We start from the raw sequence: 18,397 nt of genomic DNA on the forward strand, positions 1-18,397 counted from the left end.
ATATAGATATGCCCTCAAGCATTACCGAAAAGTCTTAGCCACTGCTAAGCAAAAATTTGCAAAAACTCTTTTGATCAAAACAACCTGAAGAGAAAGTCAAATAAGAGTCCAAATAGAAAAGCTCAAAGTCAATTAATTAAACAAATAACACTTTGCGTCCCACAGAAACAGAGTCTACTTTCCAAGATAGGAAAATAAGATATCGAAGAAGTTCATTATCTGATGTTACAAGAATCACTAGAAATCAGTCATGTCAAATAACGTTGAACTTGCAAGTACTAAAATATAGCCAACTCTTTTTATTTAACTTAAGGCCAATACTGATAAACGACGATTGTCCTTACCGAAAAGAGGATAAGAGAGCCACAAATCCGCTCCTCGATCGACACTTGACATATAAGATTTCAGCTACAACAAGGATCCCTATGACTTTTCTGTGCTAACCAAAATTGTACCAAAAACTTTTCCAAATCTTCTCACTAAGAACTAATCCAATAACATAACTCAACCATAGTAGCTCAACAATTAGTACTTAAATATCTATTGAACCCTTGATAGAATATAACCCAATCAATTTATTCCAACTCAACTCCTACTTCCTGTTCAAGTCGTCTTACTGTTAGACAAATGGTGACCAGATTTCACTTGTACTAACAACTTCATATAAATTTCCAATTAAGGGTCACCAGGGTGGCAAAACTAGCTCAATTCCTCCAAAGAAATCTATTACATATATTCGATTCAAGCAATAACCAATTCCCCGGGGTAGCTGACACAATTCACAAGATCTTTCCTAGACAATCTTTAATATAAATCAAAGGACACCCATCCAACATCTTGTATCACACGAAGCGATATCTGGAGCCGAACGTGATCCCACCACAATAATGATCCAATTTCCTCAAAGTAATCATCACTGAAGTACGTCACTTAAAAACAGGCTACAATACCTTCCACCCAATATAACAAGAGTCCTAGTTAAGCCTTAACTTAAAATATTTTTGGAGCCAACTGAAAACTTATTTCCTTAAAGTTATTCCACCAACCACTAATAACATATCACAACCCATCCGTCAGGCAAAACTTCCACCAAGAGCCTATCACAATTCAACCTTCACAGCTCCGTGATTCAAAACTCGAATCAGATTCCGTATCACATAGTACTTCCGTTTGAACTTCTATAGACACCCAACAAGGTCATTACCACTATTCCCCAATCTTATGTGTAACTGTTTCACTCAAAACACTACACCAAAAATGATCTTTTATGGCCCACCATGTGTGCCGTAAATGCCTATTTACAGCGCACAAAAACAGGCTGTAAAAGCTCGTGCCGTAAAAGACTCATGTCTTTTACGATGAGCAAAAATGCGTCATAAAAGAACAATTAACAAGCCGTAAAAGTGGTTCCACAAATGTTATTTAGGTCATTTATGGCCCACATTGCACGCCATAAAAGACCTCCTATTTAAGACATATCCCTGCACGCAGTAAAAAAGTGACTGAATTCCTATTTAAGGCACACTCTGCGCGCCGTAAATGAGGTCTTTTCAAACAAAACAAAAAATTATATTGCTCAAATGTCATATTCATATTACCCTCATGTCATATATATAAGAAGCTGAATGTAAAGAAACTCTTCATAAAATTTTCATCCCTAACAGATGCCACTACATATATCTCTTACACTTAACTTTGATAAGATGAGTACAAAATCAAATCTGTAAGACTTAGTATCACACCACTGCAGCAAAGGGTTGAAGGTAAAGCTGCCAACAAGCTCATCCTGTAAACAAAAAATGGTGAACAAGTATTTCAGCTATATCAGATTCAAAGATCTTATGAGTACAAGTTCACATTCAATAAACTGAAGTTCATGTTCCATTTTTATAAATTTTAACTACCAATATCCAATGAAGAAAGACACTCAGACAAATCTGGGACGAATATGACAATAATCTCTTTATGGATAAAGAATCCATCTTTCCCAATTCTATCATAGTGTATCTGCACATGCCAAATATAATGAAAACCTAGTCATGAATTAAACCTGCAAATCAAACTGACTTGCAACTACTTAACCATTGCAATAATTATAAGGGAAAAGCTATACCTTAAGAAAACGATTCCAGTTTTTGCAGTTCTGCAGATCAAGTTTCATAACATCCTTTCCATATCTACAAAGATAACATCATTCAATATAATATCAAAAGTAGTATTGTCTTTGCCACTAAATAATAGATAGCAAGCAGCACAAACCTTATTGCAGTTTGAATTAAAGAGCTATCATAACTAGTATTGTCTTTGCCACTAAATAATAGATAGTAAGCAGCACAAACCTTATTGCAGTTTGAATTAAAGAGCTATCATCAACTGATGGATCACCACCATCAGTGAAATTCCATGGACCACCAATTGTCATGAATGAGCGGTGTTTTTAAGAACTTCTTTCAGATGACAGCTCCTCTAAAGCATTCTTGCTTATCCCACTCATCAAGATAATCTGGAAGAGGGATAGAAAAGTAGGATAGTCATGATTCTCTGTATTAACAGAAAGAAAACAGACAATGTCAGGATCCTATATATGTATTAACAGAAGCAAAACCGACAAGGATCATGCTTAGAATCTTCAATTATGTTGAACGTAAACTCTAATTTGAAGAAGGTACGTTCCAAATATTTCTCTATTCCAGGAATTAACACTGGTTAGTTACCTAACTTTTGGGCAATTTAAAGAATAGGAAACGCAAGGAAGAAGGTCAAAGAAGTAACCTACCTTCACATTCCACACAATATTCCCACCTCCTGATATTGTAGGTTCTTCAGCCAATATTTTAGTTGTTGGCTCTTTCATTACAGCTGCACCCTCTTCTTCCACCTAATCATGCTCAAAACTGTGACAACACACTAGGTTTACACTTCTTTGAGAAAAATACAAACTAATAATAATATGCAAAGCACTAATATGTGTTTTTCAAAGAAGCTAAAGGATTCCATATCCTGAAGCAAGATATGATCCTTTGAAAATAACTTGGCCAAGACAACGTCAGAATCATGATAGCTGACAGGAGTCCGGATAGAAAGTAGAAGATTCTCCCTTGGCCACAGCCTAAGACACCAAAATGTCACACTTAAATATTATGTACTTAACCATTTAAGAAGTGAGAAAAGAAAAATAGAGACAAACCTTGTAGAATTCTAAGGGTATAAAGAGCCTGGGATATCATTTATCCATTGAAAGATAATCCCTTTCTATATCTATCAGGCTAGATGAGTAAGCCTGCAAAAAGAAGATGTTGTTATTTGTCGAGAAACTCAGCAATTTACATTGCCTAATCAGCCCACCACATACATAAATACTATAACAGTATAACTGCAGACACATATTATCTCATTTACTGAGCATTCTCATTCTCTTCTGATCCCATCATCCTATGAATACTAAAGCTTAAAGACAAACAAGGCCAGAGGGCAATAAATATTGATCAAGCCAAAAGCAGAAAAGAAAAGTCACAGAAAAGCATAAAAAGACTTATAAGGATTATATTATATGTAATGAGAAGTGACAGATGCATATGGGCTCACAGAACTAGTAGAAGGGATTTCTGAATCAGACATTTACGAAGCCCCACAACTTCAACCAACCAAGTAAATGTTTTTTACATAGTTACAAAGAATCAAGTTTTCAGCTTTTTCCTGCTGCATTAAACACTATACAAGCCAGAAAGAATTACAACTTATTTTTAAAGCTTTTCCAGAACTTCTTCCCATGCTAAAAATGATTGAGAAACTTTCAGTCTGCTCTTTGTACTGTGGTCTTAAACAAGAGGATGTACAACTTTTGATCCATTGAGAAATACATAAAGCCACTTACTGAGTGTGTGACAAAAGACCCAAAATTTGTTCCTACAATGCAGTGTCATGCTGGTCCATATACCCCATCAAATTCCTACACAAGAAAAAGTAGCACAACCCCCATAAAACCACACTAATCAATCATAATCTCAAATACCCAATTCAAATCCGAACTCAAACAATTAAACTGGCCATAATCAACAACCAATCAATTTTACCTTTACACTACAAGAAAAATGGCCTTTTGCAAGGAATTTTTTCTTTGATGATCTTTGAGTCACATATTCAAGCTTTTGTACCTCATATGGACACAAGGTTTAGAGAGTTTCTGAAATGCTATAATTGAAATACATAAGATACTTTACTTGCCAGAAGATAACAAAACGAAAAACAAGCAAAGAGAAAGCTTTACGTGATGTTCCAGGAACTATATGAAGTGAATGACACTCATGATGGTGCTAACTATGAAGCTTAAAGGGAATAGATAGTGAGCATAACAGAAGCAAAAGTTGCCACATTAATTTAAGAACACAAGAAAAAGTTACCACATCATTCTCAACCTATTATTTACTATAGTTCCCCAGTATGTCTTAGGACATTCTCCTATAGAGCTGCTGCACACTAAGTTCTTGTGTTCATATTTTAGTCTGTTCCAGAAAGACCATTGATCAGATCCATGACCTCTAGGAAAATAGGATCTGCCCTGCTCCACCCCGTGGAAGCAAACATGTTATTATTGATCCCATTAGTCATTCATAGTTATGACTGACAAATATACAAGCAAGAGTTTGAAATCTAATTGAATATTGAGTTACTAAAGAAGAGTATTTTCACTGTTTGTTAAAACATATGGCCACATTATTATACCTACAGAGCTGCTGCACACTAATGCTTCACATTTGTCAAGTGTGGCTTCTCTTACACTGCTACAACAACAAGTTTCGAAACTAAACCATTCACCCCCTCCACCTTCTAATAAAAATATGAAGTTTCAAACTATTAGGTACATTCTTTTGAAAAGATAATACCCACCAAAGACAAACTTTGGTTGTTAGTGCTACCCATTATGTGTCAAAAAAATGTAGGAAACGTAAGGGTTGAAAAATATCACTACATGATTGTTGTAAAAATACAAAAACATAAATCTCACCCTGGAGAGCAAAGAGCATATGGAGGATCCCATTGCCTGCCCCTTTAGTGTATGTCTTCCTGAACATGGTTGACTAAACAACACATATCAAAATAATTGAAAAGCTTTTTATCATCTTCCAAAGCAACCAGCAAGGAAATTAGAGGAGTACTCATCTAGCTAATAAACCAAACATTGGACCCATGCAGATGGTAACAAAGAAAAACTCCAATTGCAAGATAATACTTGACCTATGATATTCTACTGAGGCAAAGAGAAAATTTAAAGTGGAATACATTGTAATAATGATGGAGATGGGAACCGAATATATTACCCCAATTTTAACTTTATATATGGATTGAGTGTATGAAGCTTAATAACATGCCTAGAGAATATGTTCTTAGCTTTTAAACCCCTGTTTTTGCAGCAAACTATAGAAGAGAACAAAGAACAATTAGTAAAGAATATATTTAATAAGTGTACAACTACACACTTTAAGCTAGAATATTTTGAGTTAGAACTCATAACTAACATGGTAACTGATTAGAACAATAGATAACTTAAATCACCCGACAAAACTAGAGGCTCTAATTCTTTTAATCAAATTTGGTTTTGAGTAACATTAACTTTTAAGAAATCTAAATCTAAGAGTGTTACTAGACCTCAAGAAAATACTTATGGTATTTCCAATCGGCACCGCTTGAACAACTCTACCTGCAACGAAGCCAAAAAGAGCAATTTCAAATAGATGTCATACGAATGAAACACAAGCTTGGCACCCAAATGATGGAAGCTTTCATAAAGAAGCTTGCGAGGCTGAGAAAGAGTAAATAGTTTGGTACTGCAATAAAGAAAAAATCAAAATCTTGAAATTCACTTGAAATTCAAATGAAATCTGACAAAGTCTAAGCAAATTGCATTCACAACAAAACAAAATTAAACCAAATGATACCCAAAATTCATTCGAGTCAAACCTAAACCATTAATTAAAAGCCATCGAAATTAAACCCATGAGAAACAGAAGGAAAGAGAGATACCAATTTCACCAGCACGAGACAATAGAGAGGGGTGGAGATGACGACGCTTGTTGGGGTTTCTCGCTAAACTTTGAGGGAATGGTGGCTGGGCATCGCATCGATTTGAGTCTAGAGCTACTACCAATCATAAATACAAATTTGCACTGAGAACTTGAGAAGACAGAAGGCATAGCTAGCTAGATTTGGGTGTCTGGGATTTTAGCTAGAAGGTATAGCTACCTTGTCATAGTTCTTCAGAAACTCATCCAAATCGTGCATAAGACTTTGATATGCTTGAACCGAGTCATCTACCAAGTTCAGAAACTCCGTCGCATCTATCAAACCAATTCAATACATTCAATCAAACCAAAAGTTTCAGATACTACCTATCAAGCAGACACCCCTCTTAGATAACCAAATTCCCAGCTATAAATCCTAAATTTTAGACAGATTCACTTTTGAGATAAAAACCCAATCAAATTTACCAAAATCCATATGAACCACAATATCATATGGCCATACCTGAATTTATGATTAGAAATCACAATCTGCGATGTTCTCTTCGTCCTCGATTGAACACACAACCCCTGTCGCGAAATCCGACAGCCCAAGAGAAGAACTTGGGTGGGGAAGAGTTGAGATTTTTGCAAGAGAACTGGGTGATTATACTAGAAGAAGAACTTGCGGAGGATAACTCACGGGAAGGTCTGAGATTTTGGCTATTAGGTTTGTGGCATTGCGAAGTTGCTAACTGGTGAGGAGTTTGCAAAGGGCATGACTTTCTTAGAATAGAAAACTAACTAAAGTTAGTAAATTTCGGGAAAGTTAAGAAAAGAGGAAAGAGAAACTTGAGAGGGAAACCAAATCTTTCAGTGAAAATTTCGCGCCTTACAAATCATTATTTACTGCATGCTTCTTTGCGAGCCGTAATTAAGCCTTTTTAGAGATGTTTTTACGGCATGCTTTTTTGCAAGCCGTAAATAAGCTTTTTTTTTGTATGTTTTTACGGCGTGCTTAAAATGTGCGCCATAAAATATATGACACAATTATGGCGTGCTATTTCTGCTCGCCGTAAAAGACTAGCTGACAAGGTTATTAATGGCATGCTATATATGCACGCCGTAAAAGAGTAAATGACAAAGGTTATTTACGGCGTGCGTAAAATGCATGCCGTAAAATAGTAACATTTACGGCACGAAAAATTGCACGCCGTAAATTTTACGCAGTAAAAGCCTTGAATTGTTATAGTGAAAGTAGATAAACAAGGACACCCATTTGCATAATATCACATACGAAGAGTTGATTCAACCTCTCCCAATTATTTACCGACCAAAGTCGTAACTCTATTATAAAACCTTAAGCATTCTTCCGATTTCTCAAACCTCAAACACATATCAACTTCAAAAGCCCACTCTTGTTCATCTCCCTACTCGTTACCATCCAAGACTCAGGAAGACAAAACTATAAGTTGTGGTATCTGAAATCAATTTCTTTTATTACGAGAAAAACTATGCTCATACACCCTGGTTAGGTCAACGACCCAAAACGACAATTTTTAAAAAATCTCATTCTACTTACAATTCTCATTTACTGTTATCACTTCCCACTTATCAACATCAATGACCATAGCCACTTAAAAACACAACCTCTAGCAATAACAACCCAGAATATTTTTTCAATTTTCCCTATTGTCTACATGACGCCAGCATAAGGTGTCCAGTTAGGATACATTTCAATCTGGATTCTCTATAAATGATTTCCAACAATGAGATTCACAAAGAATCTCCATCGAATTCCAGTAATATTCCACATGCCGCTTACAGGGCCGATCATGTCAAGTAACACATTCCCCAAACTTGGTTTAAAGTCATAACCAGCATTATTACTAATTCCAATTCCAACAACAATCTTGATTCTGAAACAGTTATAATACTCAGAGACAACCCAAAACAATGGTCGCTCATCTCTAACAATCAAACACAAAATCAAACTCTAGTCTCGCACCATAAACCATGCCCCAACAAACTTGTTGGCATCGAGGAAGAAATACCCACAACATTTCCTCGAATCATATTTCATAGCACAACTCGAATTTGTAGAGTAGTCTTACTCTACCATTACCAGGGAAAGGTGCATGACATGTAAGCAATCCGATACGCAGTGGAATCCCTATAAGGTTGGCGTATAGGAGGCATAGAACCTAAAGGAAAACCAACTAGACATTTATCGTACACACTTGATGAGTACAACAACACCGAAGAGTATATGATGGGGAACCGCTATAGTCGGACCATCACTCGTGAGGTACTGAGTAACATCAAGCATATACGGTATCAAGATAGGAACAAGTCTACAGAATCTGACAACCTAATGCTCTAATACCAAATTGACAGGACCCGCCCCGGGTTTCACCCTGAAACTCCAAGAGGCCCTGCGGGGCCCACCTTAGAAGGAACTCTACCAAGAATTTGGCAGAACTTCCCCCGAAAGTGGACTACCCACAACCTGTAAAATGCAAAAAACACTTCAAGCAAACCAACCTTATACTTCTGGAGCCACTCTGCTCCCAATTACCATCAACTCCACTTTCACAAAACACAAAACTCAACTTAACAATACTAATCCCAAAGATTATCAGAGCAATACTAATACACAAGGATATAAAAAGAAGAGTAAAGGATGAAGGGATCCTACAATATGGAAGTAGTGACAACTATGCCTCAAATGCCATGTATGCCCGACCTCCACTAATTCGCCTGCAAACTGGGCATTTGAAACGGAATAGCCCAGGGAAAGTAATTTAAAGCACGTTAGAGTGAGTGGACAAAAATAAATAAATAAGATAATTCAAATGAAAGTAAAGCTTTAATACTTTAGAAAATTACATAGTAGCACCTAACCAAAGATATAAACACAGAAAACCCACCTTCAATTTGTTTTATACAAATAAGGACACAAGCCCAGGCCCAAAACCAAATGAAGCAGGCCTGGCTTCGAATTTTGATAGAAAATGACTAAAATGCTCAATTTTTATTACAATTTACGCTCATGCCACTGCCATAATCCTCACCAACCAAAACCTAAAATCCCAAAATGCAAAACGCAAAACGCCCAAACCCAAATCAGAAAACCTAAATTCACTGCAAAATCTCCGTAGTAGCAGCACTCAGCTTGAAATATCAGCCATGTCCATGACTCTCAAAGCTTCGTGGCTGTAAATATAGTCACCGCCTGCCTCCCTCTCTAAGGACGCGTGCCACGGTCCCGAGGCAGGTAGCTGAGGCTGTAGTGAGGCCGAGGATGAGGTTGGCTGTGAAAATACTAAAGGAGGAGGAGGTGCTGCCGGAGCTGGAGAAGGAGAAGGAGAAGGACCGCGTGATTGTGATTTCGGAGAAGGAAGACTCTGATTCGGAGGGTGAAAGAGAGGAAGAAGAAGAAGAGAACAAAGCTGTGATGGCTGACGATAGTGATGGCTTGAGTGATAACAAGGCTGCTGGGCAAGAAGAAGAAGGCAGTACGACGCCGTTTCCTGAAAAGGTATCCGAAAATTTGCGCCTTTATTTCAATTGGGTCAATGCTGGTTCTGATGAATTGTGTTCCTGATTTGTTTAATTCTTATATTGATACATGAAGCATTTATTTTGTTTAATTTATGGATTTTCTGTATTATTTATCTATGAACACAGGTTTTGATTGCAATAGTTACTTATAGAATGCTTTGGGTTACTGGAAGTGATGATCAATTTATCATAATAAAGTGAAGGAGATTGTCTTTCGGGCTTCTGATTATTACTTAACTGATATATGCACTAGGTGCTGGAAACCTGCAGATATTTGGTGATGTGATGGGAATGTTGAACCAAGTTTCCATGTATATTGATTATCTAGACATCTTCTATTGCAGTTTTGGAACTTACCCCATTTTGGGTTATGGCTTTTTGTTGTTCAGGCTTCTGGTTTTGTTATAGCAATGTTCTTATCTTGCTATGTGTGAAGTACATATTATTATTATGTGCTACTGTGTGCAGTTTATTATTGTTATGTGCTACTGTGTGTAGTTTATTATTGTTATGTGCTACTGTGTTCATTTGAAGTTTATTTGTGCAGTTTACTATTGTTATGTGCTACTGTGTGCAGTATATTTGAAGTTTGTTTGTGCAGTTTATTTGAAGTTCATTTGTGCAGTTTATTATTGTTATGTGCTACTGTGTGCAGTATATTTGAAGGTTATTTGTGCAGTTTATTATTGTTATGTGCTACTGTGTGCAGTTTCTTGTATTTGTGAAGTTTATTTGAAGGTTTTGGTCTTTTGTTAATCAAAGGTTGTTTAGTTTACTTTGATATGCATGAGGAGCAGATTCATGAATTTAGTATCACTAAGTTTCTCCAGTTTCTGCAAATTTCTTTTGGTCTACTTCACTTTGGATCTTTACCTTATTTTGATATAGTTTGATTGGTAACAATGTGATACTGCATTATTTTCTAATTTTTTTGAATTATCATTTTCTTTTGGTTAAGGATGTTGCGGATGGTATTGGAGATGACTTTAGCTTTGACATAGATTGGGGGGGGGTGGCAGAACACGAGTACAAGTGCAGTAGCAGGATTAGGCAATGACGAGTGCAGTAGCAGGATTAGGCAATGATGAGTGCAGTAGCAGAACATGAGTAGCAGAACTGGATAGGAGTACAAGTGCAGTAGCAAAACTTGACGAGTATGAGTGCAGTAGCAAGATTGGACGAGTGCAATAGTAGAATTAGGCGGTGAGATGAGAGTAGTAGGAGAGTGAGGTGTGCGATTCTTTCTCTTAGCAACATGTAAAAGAAAGATATATATATATATATATATATATATATATATATAGATCCTATCCAGAGCGAGGCATCGCTTTGAAATTTCAGAGCGAGGTTAGGGTTTAGGGTCACTTTTCGGTCGCATATCCACATCTCAACCGTTCAGTTTCTAGGTACTAATATATAGATCATCTCTGCAAAATTTCAGCCAAATTGATGGTCGTTAAGGCATTGATAACTACCTTAAAGCTAGTACGGTTCAGGTTTGATAGATTCAGTTCCTCCAATGGTTTAAGCGAGTTAGATACCTTAAAGAACATTAATTTCGTTGAAATTTCGCAGTAATGATTTATACATTAGTACCTAAAATCTGAACGGTTGAGATGTGGATATGCGACCGAAAAGTGACCCTAAATCCTAACCTCGCTCTGAAATTTCAAAGCGATGCCTCGCTCTGGATAAAATCTGTATATATATATATATATATATGTATGTATGTATGTATGTATGTATGTATATATATATATATATATATTGCTTTTGAGAAGTAATATAAACAGATTATTCTCAGAAAAAAAAAAGTTACAAAAATGGATTATTCTTAGAAAAATAATATAAAGGGATTAAAAGTTAAAAGAAATAGTTAAGGGAAAAAAAAGTAACATAAATGGATTATTCTCAAAATAATAATAATAATAAAGGGATTAGAAGTCAAAATGAGTAGTTAATGGTCAAAAAGTAAATTAACTCTTGACATGTGGCAAGTGGAGAGCAGATTGTCCTTATTTGTAAGATTTAATCCTTATAAAGGGATTACAAGTCAAAATAAGTAGTTAAGGGTAAAAGAGTAAATTAGTTCATGACATGTGACAAGTGGAGAACATATTGTCCTTAAGTGTAAACTTTTATCCTTAAATGTTCAAAACCAAATGTTGTGGAGTTTTTTGTGTTTTGAAATTCTATCAGGGGAAATATCACCAATGGTCACTGAGTTATGACGTATTCGACACTTAACTCACTGTATTTTCAACAATATCACTTAACTCACTCAGTTTTACATCCGTCTTTCACTTAACTCACTGCCGTTAATTCTACCGTTAGAAGCCGTTAAAATTGAGGGTATATTTGTCAAAACACTTAAAAATCATTTTTAACTTAAACAAACTACATTTATTAGACTTTTTTTCAATTTTTTTCAATTTCTGAAATTTCTAATAAAAAATAATTTTTTTAACTTAAATATAATTTGAAAAAAAAATTTCTTTTAAAAAAATATAAGTTAGAAATGCATTTTTTTAGTGTTTAGACAAATATACCCTCAATTTTTATTTATTAGACTTTTTTCAATTTTTTAAATTTCTGAGATTTCTAATAAAAAATGATTTTTTTAACTTAAATATAATTTGAAAAAAAAAATTATCTTTTTTTAAAAGTTAGAAATGCATTTTTTTAGTGTTTAGACAAATATACCCTCAATTTTAATAGCTTTTAATGGCAGAATTAACGACAGTGAGTTAAGTGAAAGACGGATGTAAAACTGAGCGAGTTAAGTGATATTGTTGAAAATACAGCGAGTTAAGTCATGACTCAGTGACCATTGGTGATTTTTTCCCATCCTATCAAGGGGGTATATGTAGTTTGCTATTAATACTTTCCCACATGTTCATCTTTTAAAAACCTTGATGCATGCAACGTGGATAAAACATATTTCTCGCAACACGAAAATTCGTGAAAACATTCCAGCCCCGCTGGTCAAAAGAAATCGAGCTATCCCCACTAGCTGAAGGTATCAATCAAATATGGGGAAGAAGTTCTCACCATACAAATAAGGGAGCCTCCCAGGCTCGGATCGGAGTGTCCCACACTCTGGAGCATCCCATGCTCCGCTCTACTCACCCATGAACACATAGTAAGCAGGGAGGAGTACTAATAGGCTAGCTAGCAATAAATATGACGACCCAGGTATGGTGGGTTAAAATCATACGAAAATCGAAAATCAGTAAGGCTTCCCCAATATCTCACTAGGAAATAAATATTCCAACGATGTGGCCCCGCACGCCAAAATATTCTCAAATTCATAAATATATAGGCGACGAATAATAGATAATTATAATTCCTTCTGGAAATCCCATTTCCGATAATATTCCAGAAAAATCTCAAAATCGACGAATAAAATATATTACTAAATTCTGGAAATCACCTCGGAAAATAATTCGTCGAGAATCACATAAATCATAATTTCAATTAAAATTATATATCGGAGATAAATTATCGAAGGCTCAAAATCCATTTCTGAAACACAATTGAAATAAATCATAGTTAATCTCTGAAAATTAAATCATATTTCCGAAAATAAATCATAACCCCAAATCTGAGCATAATAAATTCGTATCCAAAATTCATATGGAAAAATAATGCCAAAATTATAATCCAAACCAAAATATTATGCTCGATGAATAAAATGATAATTAAATTATTATTTCGGGAAAAATAAATGCATGCATCCTTATTTAGGTGATCACGCATACGAGTTCCTTCGTCGAGCAATAGCTTGGTACATCGTCCTGTACACAATTATATTCCGTGAATAACTATTCAACAATTTAATACAATTTCTAAAATCAAATCCTCATAATCACATCTCCACTTCTTCTCGGATTCAACCCAAATTATACCACTAATATTAATTCGTTAATTTAAAGTTTCCAAGGCAGAACCGAGAGATATCTGACGGTCGGATTCTCGTAAATCGATAATCGAAATTCTAAATCTTTTAAAATTAGAAATCGATTCAAAACTTCTCCAATCTTCACCAAATTCACATATAGAAGCTCTAGATCAAAAATAGGATTTAACTAGCTAAAAACCGAAGTTTTTAACTAGCTAAAAACCAGGCCCCACGCGCCGCAGGCCACCACCTCTGATGATCACCAAATTTTAGCAGCAACACCTACTCAACAAGCCTAACAACTTCTCAACTGTGATAAAGTCAGAAAATACCTCGAAGTCGTCGAACAATTAAGCAACCCGATTGTACAGTAAAATCTTCTAATTATGCTTTCTTCCTCCACGCTGCAAATCGTTACAAGAGGTTTGGTGAGCATGAATAGTGGCTCAATGCGCTTCTAATGGACCTGGGTTTGTGGCTGGAGGTGGCCGGAATTGAGAGAAACCAGCATTGACCACTTCTGCTACAGTACCCGTAAGTTTCTCGGTGTTAGTTCTCCATTTTCCGGCCAAATCGTCACAAGCCACCGTTGCAGGCTTCAAGGGGAGGAGGAGACGTGTCTGTGGGGGCCGGTATCTTGCCTTTTGGTTGCCGGACGGTGAAGAAAGGCCGGAGAGAGCGAGAGTTGCAGAAGAGAGAGGGAGAGAAGAGACTTGGGGAGGAGGAGACAGAGAAAGAGAAAAGAAAAGTTACCGAGCTCCACAGTAAAAATTTAAATATATACTATCTACCAGGAACAGTAAATTTGGTATTTCGCTTATATCTTTTGCATACGAAATCCGATTTTTACGTACCACATATGCACGTGCTCGGTTTAACATCCTCTATAACTTTCATGAAGAACATTTTATCAAATTTTGACCTGAACAAAAAGTCAACATTTAGGGCCATTAAAAGTATCGAAACAAAGTAAAAAGTAAAAGTAGTTGTCGTTTACCGTCCAAATGACTAATAAATCGGTAAATTCAGGCTCGGGATGTTACAGTTCTACTTCAACAACTATAAAGATTAAACGTAAGCTTTTAGTTGGATTAAGCTTGGTAGAGGGTTGATAGGGGGCTCTTAAGATTCAGTTGAGAAAAGCACACCTTCATTGACATCTCCTTCCGTCTGGTTGGATACATACTTGTTTTCTGTTAATTGTTGTGAAAACCTGTATTTAGTTTAATTTTTATTAGCTATTCATAATTTTACACTACCAGAGAGAGGGAAATAGTTAAGAAGCTCCAAAATGATTGACAATTGGGAAATATATGGGGTGAAAGTGAGTTTTGAGAAAATGAAAGGATTAGGGTATATAAATAGTGTTTATTCTCTTTGGAATTTAGACATACTGGGCAGGCGGCTTTGGAAGAAAGTGCCCCATATACTCTTGTCAATATCTACATGGATCATCATGGGCCGGGTTAGGGCCAGCCCTACCCTAAATTTTAGGGCTTAGGGTCAGGCCGAGGCTTCAACATGTAAACCCTTACCCGCCCTTAAGGCCCATTTCGCAAGGGTCGAAAGGGCCGGGCTGGGCCTTTCTCTGTTTAACACTTTTTAACTCAAACTCTCAAAGTGAAATCTAAACAAGGAATAACATCAAATTTGAATAACTGAAATCACTGAATGTCTTCAATATTGTAGTCTGAAATCTCCATATCATCAACTACAATATTACATAAACTAAAGTTACTAAATGATGTAGCCTACATCAGTCCAAGAAAAAAAATAGTAGGAAAGGTGTCATTCTTGAAGACTTCCGTGGTCAAGATCCAATAATCCTCTCTTCCCATGAGTCTGTTAAAACACAATACAAAAATATGTTAAAAAACAATACATTAAACCATCTATAAACCTCAGACCAAAAAAAAAAACCATCTATAAACCATCTACAGCAGACCACCATTACTTATGCACATAAACCCATCTATGCAGACCACTCCATACAAATTGGCTAGTAATTCATTTTTCAACCAGCAAATATAAAGATATTTGCACTGAACAAAAAAAAGAATAAACGCTAAACTCACCATATTTGTCTTATTCCGTTGCTAGCATCTGAGAGCTAAACCCAACCACAGAGTCTTCTTCTTAAAATATGGGAGTCTTCTTCTTCCCTCTCTCTCTCTCTCTCTCAACCCAAACTGAAAACCAGAAAACACCAACAAGTAGGTCATCAAATTTGAACCGTAACTAGAAAAATTCTCTATAAAACCAAAGGAAATGTTAAATTGAGTAGCTAATCGGCGTACCTAGACAAACAATCGGGTTATTTCACTACCCACAATTGTGAAACTCGAAAGCTTCAGTCTTTATTCTCCAATCTCCATCATCATACCCAGAAGCAAAATCTTCAGTCTTTATTCTGGAATCAGTCGAATGCTTGCGTTTTATATTGTTAAAGGCATCAAGGAAGGGCGACGACTGGGTCTTGGGATCGGCGGAGGGGCAGTGACTAGGCCTCAGAGTCGGCGAAGGGCTGCGACGGGTTGGACTGCAGGCGGAGGAAGATAGCCTTAGGGGTCAGGGAAGGAGGATGGGTCTCGAGGTATGTGATGGGTAACGACTGGTTCAACTGCAGGGGGAGGAGGAAGGGTTTACAGATCGGAGAAAGAGGATGGGTCTCGGGATTGGCAAAAAGGATCGGGGAAGGAGGATGGGTCTCGGGGTCTGCGACGGATTGGAGTACAGGCGGAGGAGGAGGGCTTCACGGATCAGAGAAGGAGGATGGGTTGCCAGATCGGCGAAGGGTGGTGACGGATCAGACTGTGTCGTCACCTACCTCTCTCTCTCTCTCTCTCTCTCTCAAATGGATAAGATATGGCTGATATGCGAATTGGTAAGTGTTTAGGACTTTAGGTCGAGTGACTCTAGTCAATGACCTAGTTGACAACACTTTGGGCTTTGGGTTCAATCTAGGCAAATCAGGCCTCATAAAAATCAATTGGGTTTGGCCATTTAGGACAGAAGACATAATATTACCCATTCTCTAAAATAGTAGATTTTTTATTTCCTTTCTATGTAAATATGTAATAGAGAAAATAAATATAAATTTTAGGGTTGGGCCGGGCCGCAGGGTAGGGCCGGGCTTCACTTGCATAACCCATACCCTACCCTATTTAAAAAAGGGTTAGGCCAGCCCGCCCTAATGCAAGGGCCGGGTCGGGTGGGCTTAGGATAGGTTTAGGGCCGAAGAGCCAAATGGTGAGGCCTGATCTACAAGGTACTTCTATCCTCATAACATATGGTATCGAAAGGCTAAACTACTTGACAGGACAATATCTTTTAGTTTAAATTTTTTTTTTTTTTTTGGGAAATTGGGATGGTGATATGACTGACATGTGAATGATCAATGCATAAATATGGTCTTGCAAATTAGTACAGACCTGATATGATTTTACTGTCCTCATATAATCTTTAATTTCTAGGGTGTCAATGGTAACTGAAAAGTAGTTGAATTTCTAGATATATTTCTCATCTAGATAGCAGATTATGTATACCATGCTAAGATTAAGTTTAAGGAACTTAGATCCTAATTAGTCTATGTAATCTACATCGATCAATTACAATTCAGTAGTTACTATCCTATGATTAGGCTATTAGCATAACTAGAATATCTAGAATAAATGACATATGTAGATCTAATATGAATATACAACTGTTGTTGACTTTATGATCACATTGTCATTTCAATCACAAGGAGTTTCATATCCATGATGGTTTGATCAATTGATTCTCCAAGCTCAAAAGCAGTGAATTTGTGGCATGTGGTTTATAAGTTTATGCTTGCTCTATCTTTTATCTGGTCTTATCTTTTGGAAGATTGAAAGTTAAAAGAATCCCACATCGAGAACCCTGAGAGTTTGCAGGCTCTTTAAGTCTATAGTGTGTCAATTAGCACATGTGCTTGTCCCATTTGATAAAACTGGAACCGTACGGAGGAGTTGATCTGCATAAATCGAGAAATGGACCCTCTTTCTTTATTTGAGAAGAAATACATCTGAAAATTTTGTCTGCCAAGTAATTGACATGATGACTCTGTTTCTGGCTCTTGCTATTTTTAGATTAATTATCTCTTACATTGGTAGTTCGTTGGGAAGAGCTCTAGCTGGGTTCATATATATGGCATTCCCATATTCGTGTCACGTAATCGGTTGGAAGTCTCGAAAGACTGCATTTGAGTTTATATCTTTTAGATCGGAAAAACCCAAGATATGGCTCTGTTAATTATGTTAAGAGAGTACATTAGTTTACCAGTACTTGAATCTTCGTTGTTATAAGGATTTGTAAAGGCAGCCTAGTAGAATAAACTATGATATCATAGCGGGAAAGAAATCGGGAAATCCTGCAGACATGCATATGTTATATGAATCCCATAAAGCTTTAATTCCATTTCAACTACATATAGTTCGAAACGCACATGTAGCTGCTTCTTTAAACCAAGACTAGCTGGAAGGCAAACAAGTTTCATATTTTCAGAAAACGTACCATCTACATTCGAAAATATATTTTAAGTGTCAAAAATGAAAAAACAAAAGATGATGTACGTACGTAAATCATATATCTCGGAATTCATAATAACCCTCACTGACTCACTCTATATATGCATGCATGCCTCAATTAACTCACAAATTGATTGGGTTTGCCCCACAAAAATAGGAGCGATCTAGGGTTTGGAAAAAACAGAGGAGGCTGTGTTGCTTTTCCGGCTGCTCCCTCCCGTCGACAACGGCTTCCAGCCTCATCGATGTGTTTTGGGTGCAGCCGGATGGGCGAGGTTTCGATCGGAGGCAAGAGGTAATCAAGCTTGGGTGCTGCGACAGGGGGCTGTTTCTTTCTCGCTGATGTTGGCAATGGCGGATCAGTGCTCCACTGCAGATCTGTTGTGGTT

The 18,397-nt window shown here is 36.7% G+C and overlaps 2 long non-coding RNA genes across 3 annotated transcripts; both read right to left on the minus strand.

Moving 5' to 3' along the window:
* Positions 1-3,191: 3,191 nt before the first annotated feature.
* On the minus strand, positions 3,192-4,191 carry LOC121051773. Its single transcript, XR_005806875.1, has 3 exons — positions 4,074-4,191; positions 3,875-3,949; positions 3,192-3,280 (listed from the first exon to the last, which is right to left on the minus strand). It is a non-coding gene; the product is annotated as an uncharacterized LOC121051773 (long non-coding RNA).
* Positions 4,192-5,562: 1,371 nt separating this feature from the next.
* Positions 5,563-6,686, minus strand: LOC121051771. Of its 2 annotated transcripts, XR_005806872.1 has the most exons (4): positions 6,523-6,686; positions 6,241-6,335; positions 6,022-6,135; positions 5,563-5,698 (listed from the first exon to the last, which is right to left on the minus strand). It is a non-coding gene; the product is annotated as an uncharacterized LOC121051771 (long non-coding RNA). The 2 variants fall into 2 exon arrangements; XR_005806873.1 differs by lacking the exon at positions 5,563-5,698 and having other exon boundaries at positions 6,106-6,138.
* Positions 6,687-18,397: the final 11,711 nt, after the last annotated feature.

The sequence above is a fragment of the Rosa chinensis genome, chromosome 1, assembly GCF_002994745.2.
Source record: "Rosa chinensis cultivar Old Blush chromosome 1, RchiOBHm-V2, whole genome shotgun sequence".
Classification (NCBI taxonomy): Eukaryota; Viridiplantae; Streptophyta; class Magnoliopsida; order Rosales; family Rosaceae; genus Rosa; species Rosa chinensis.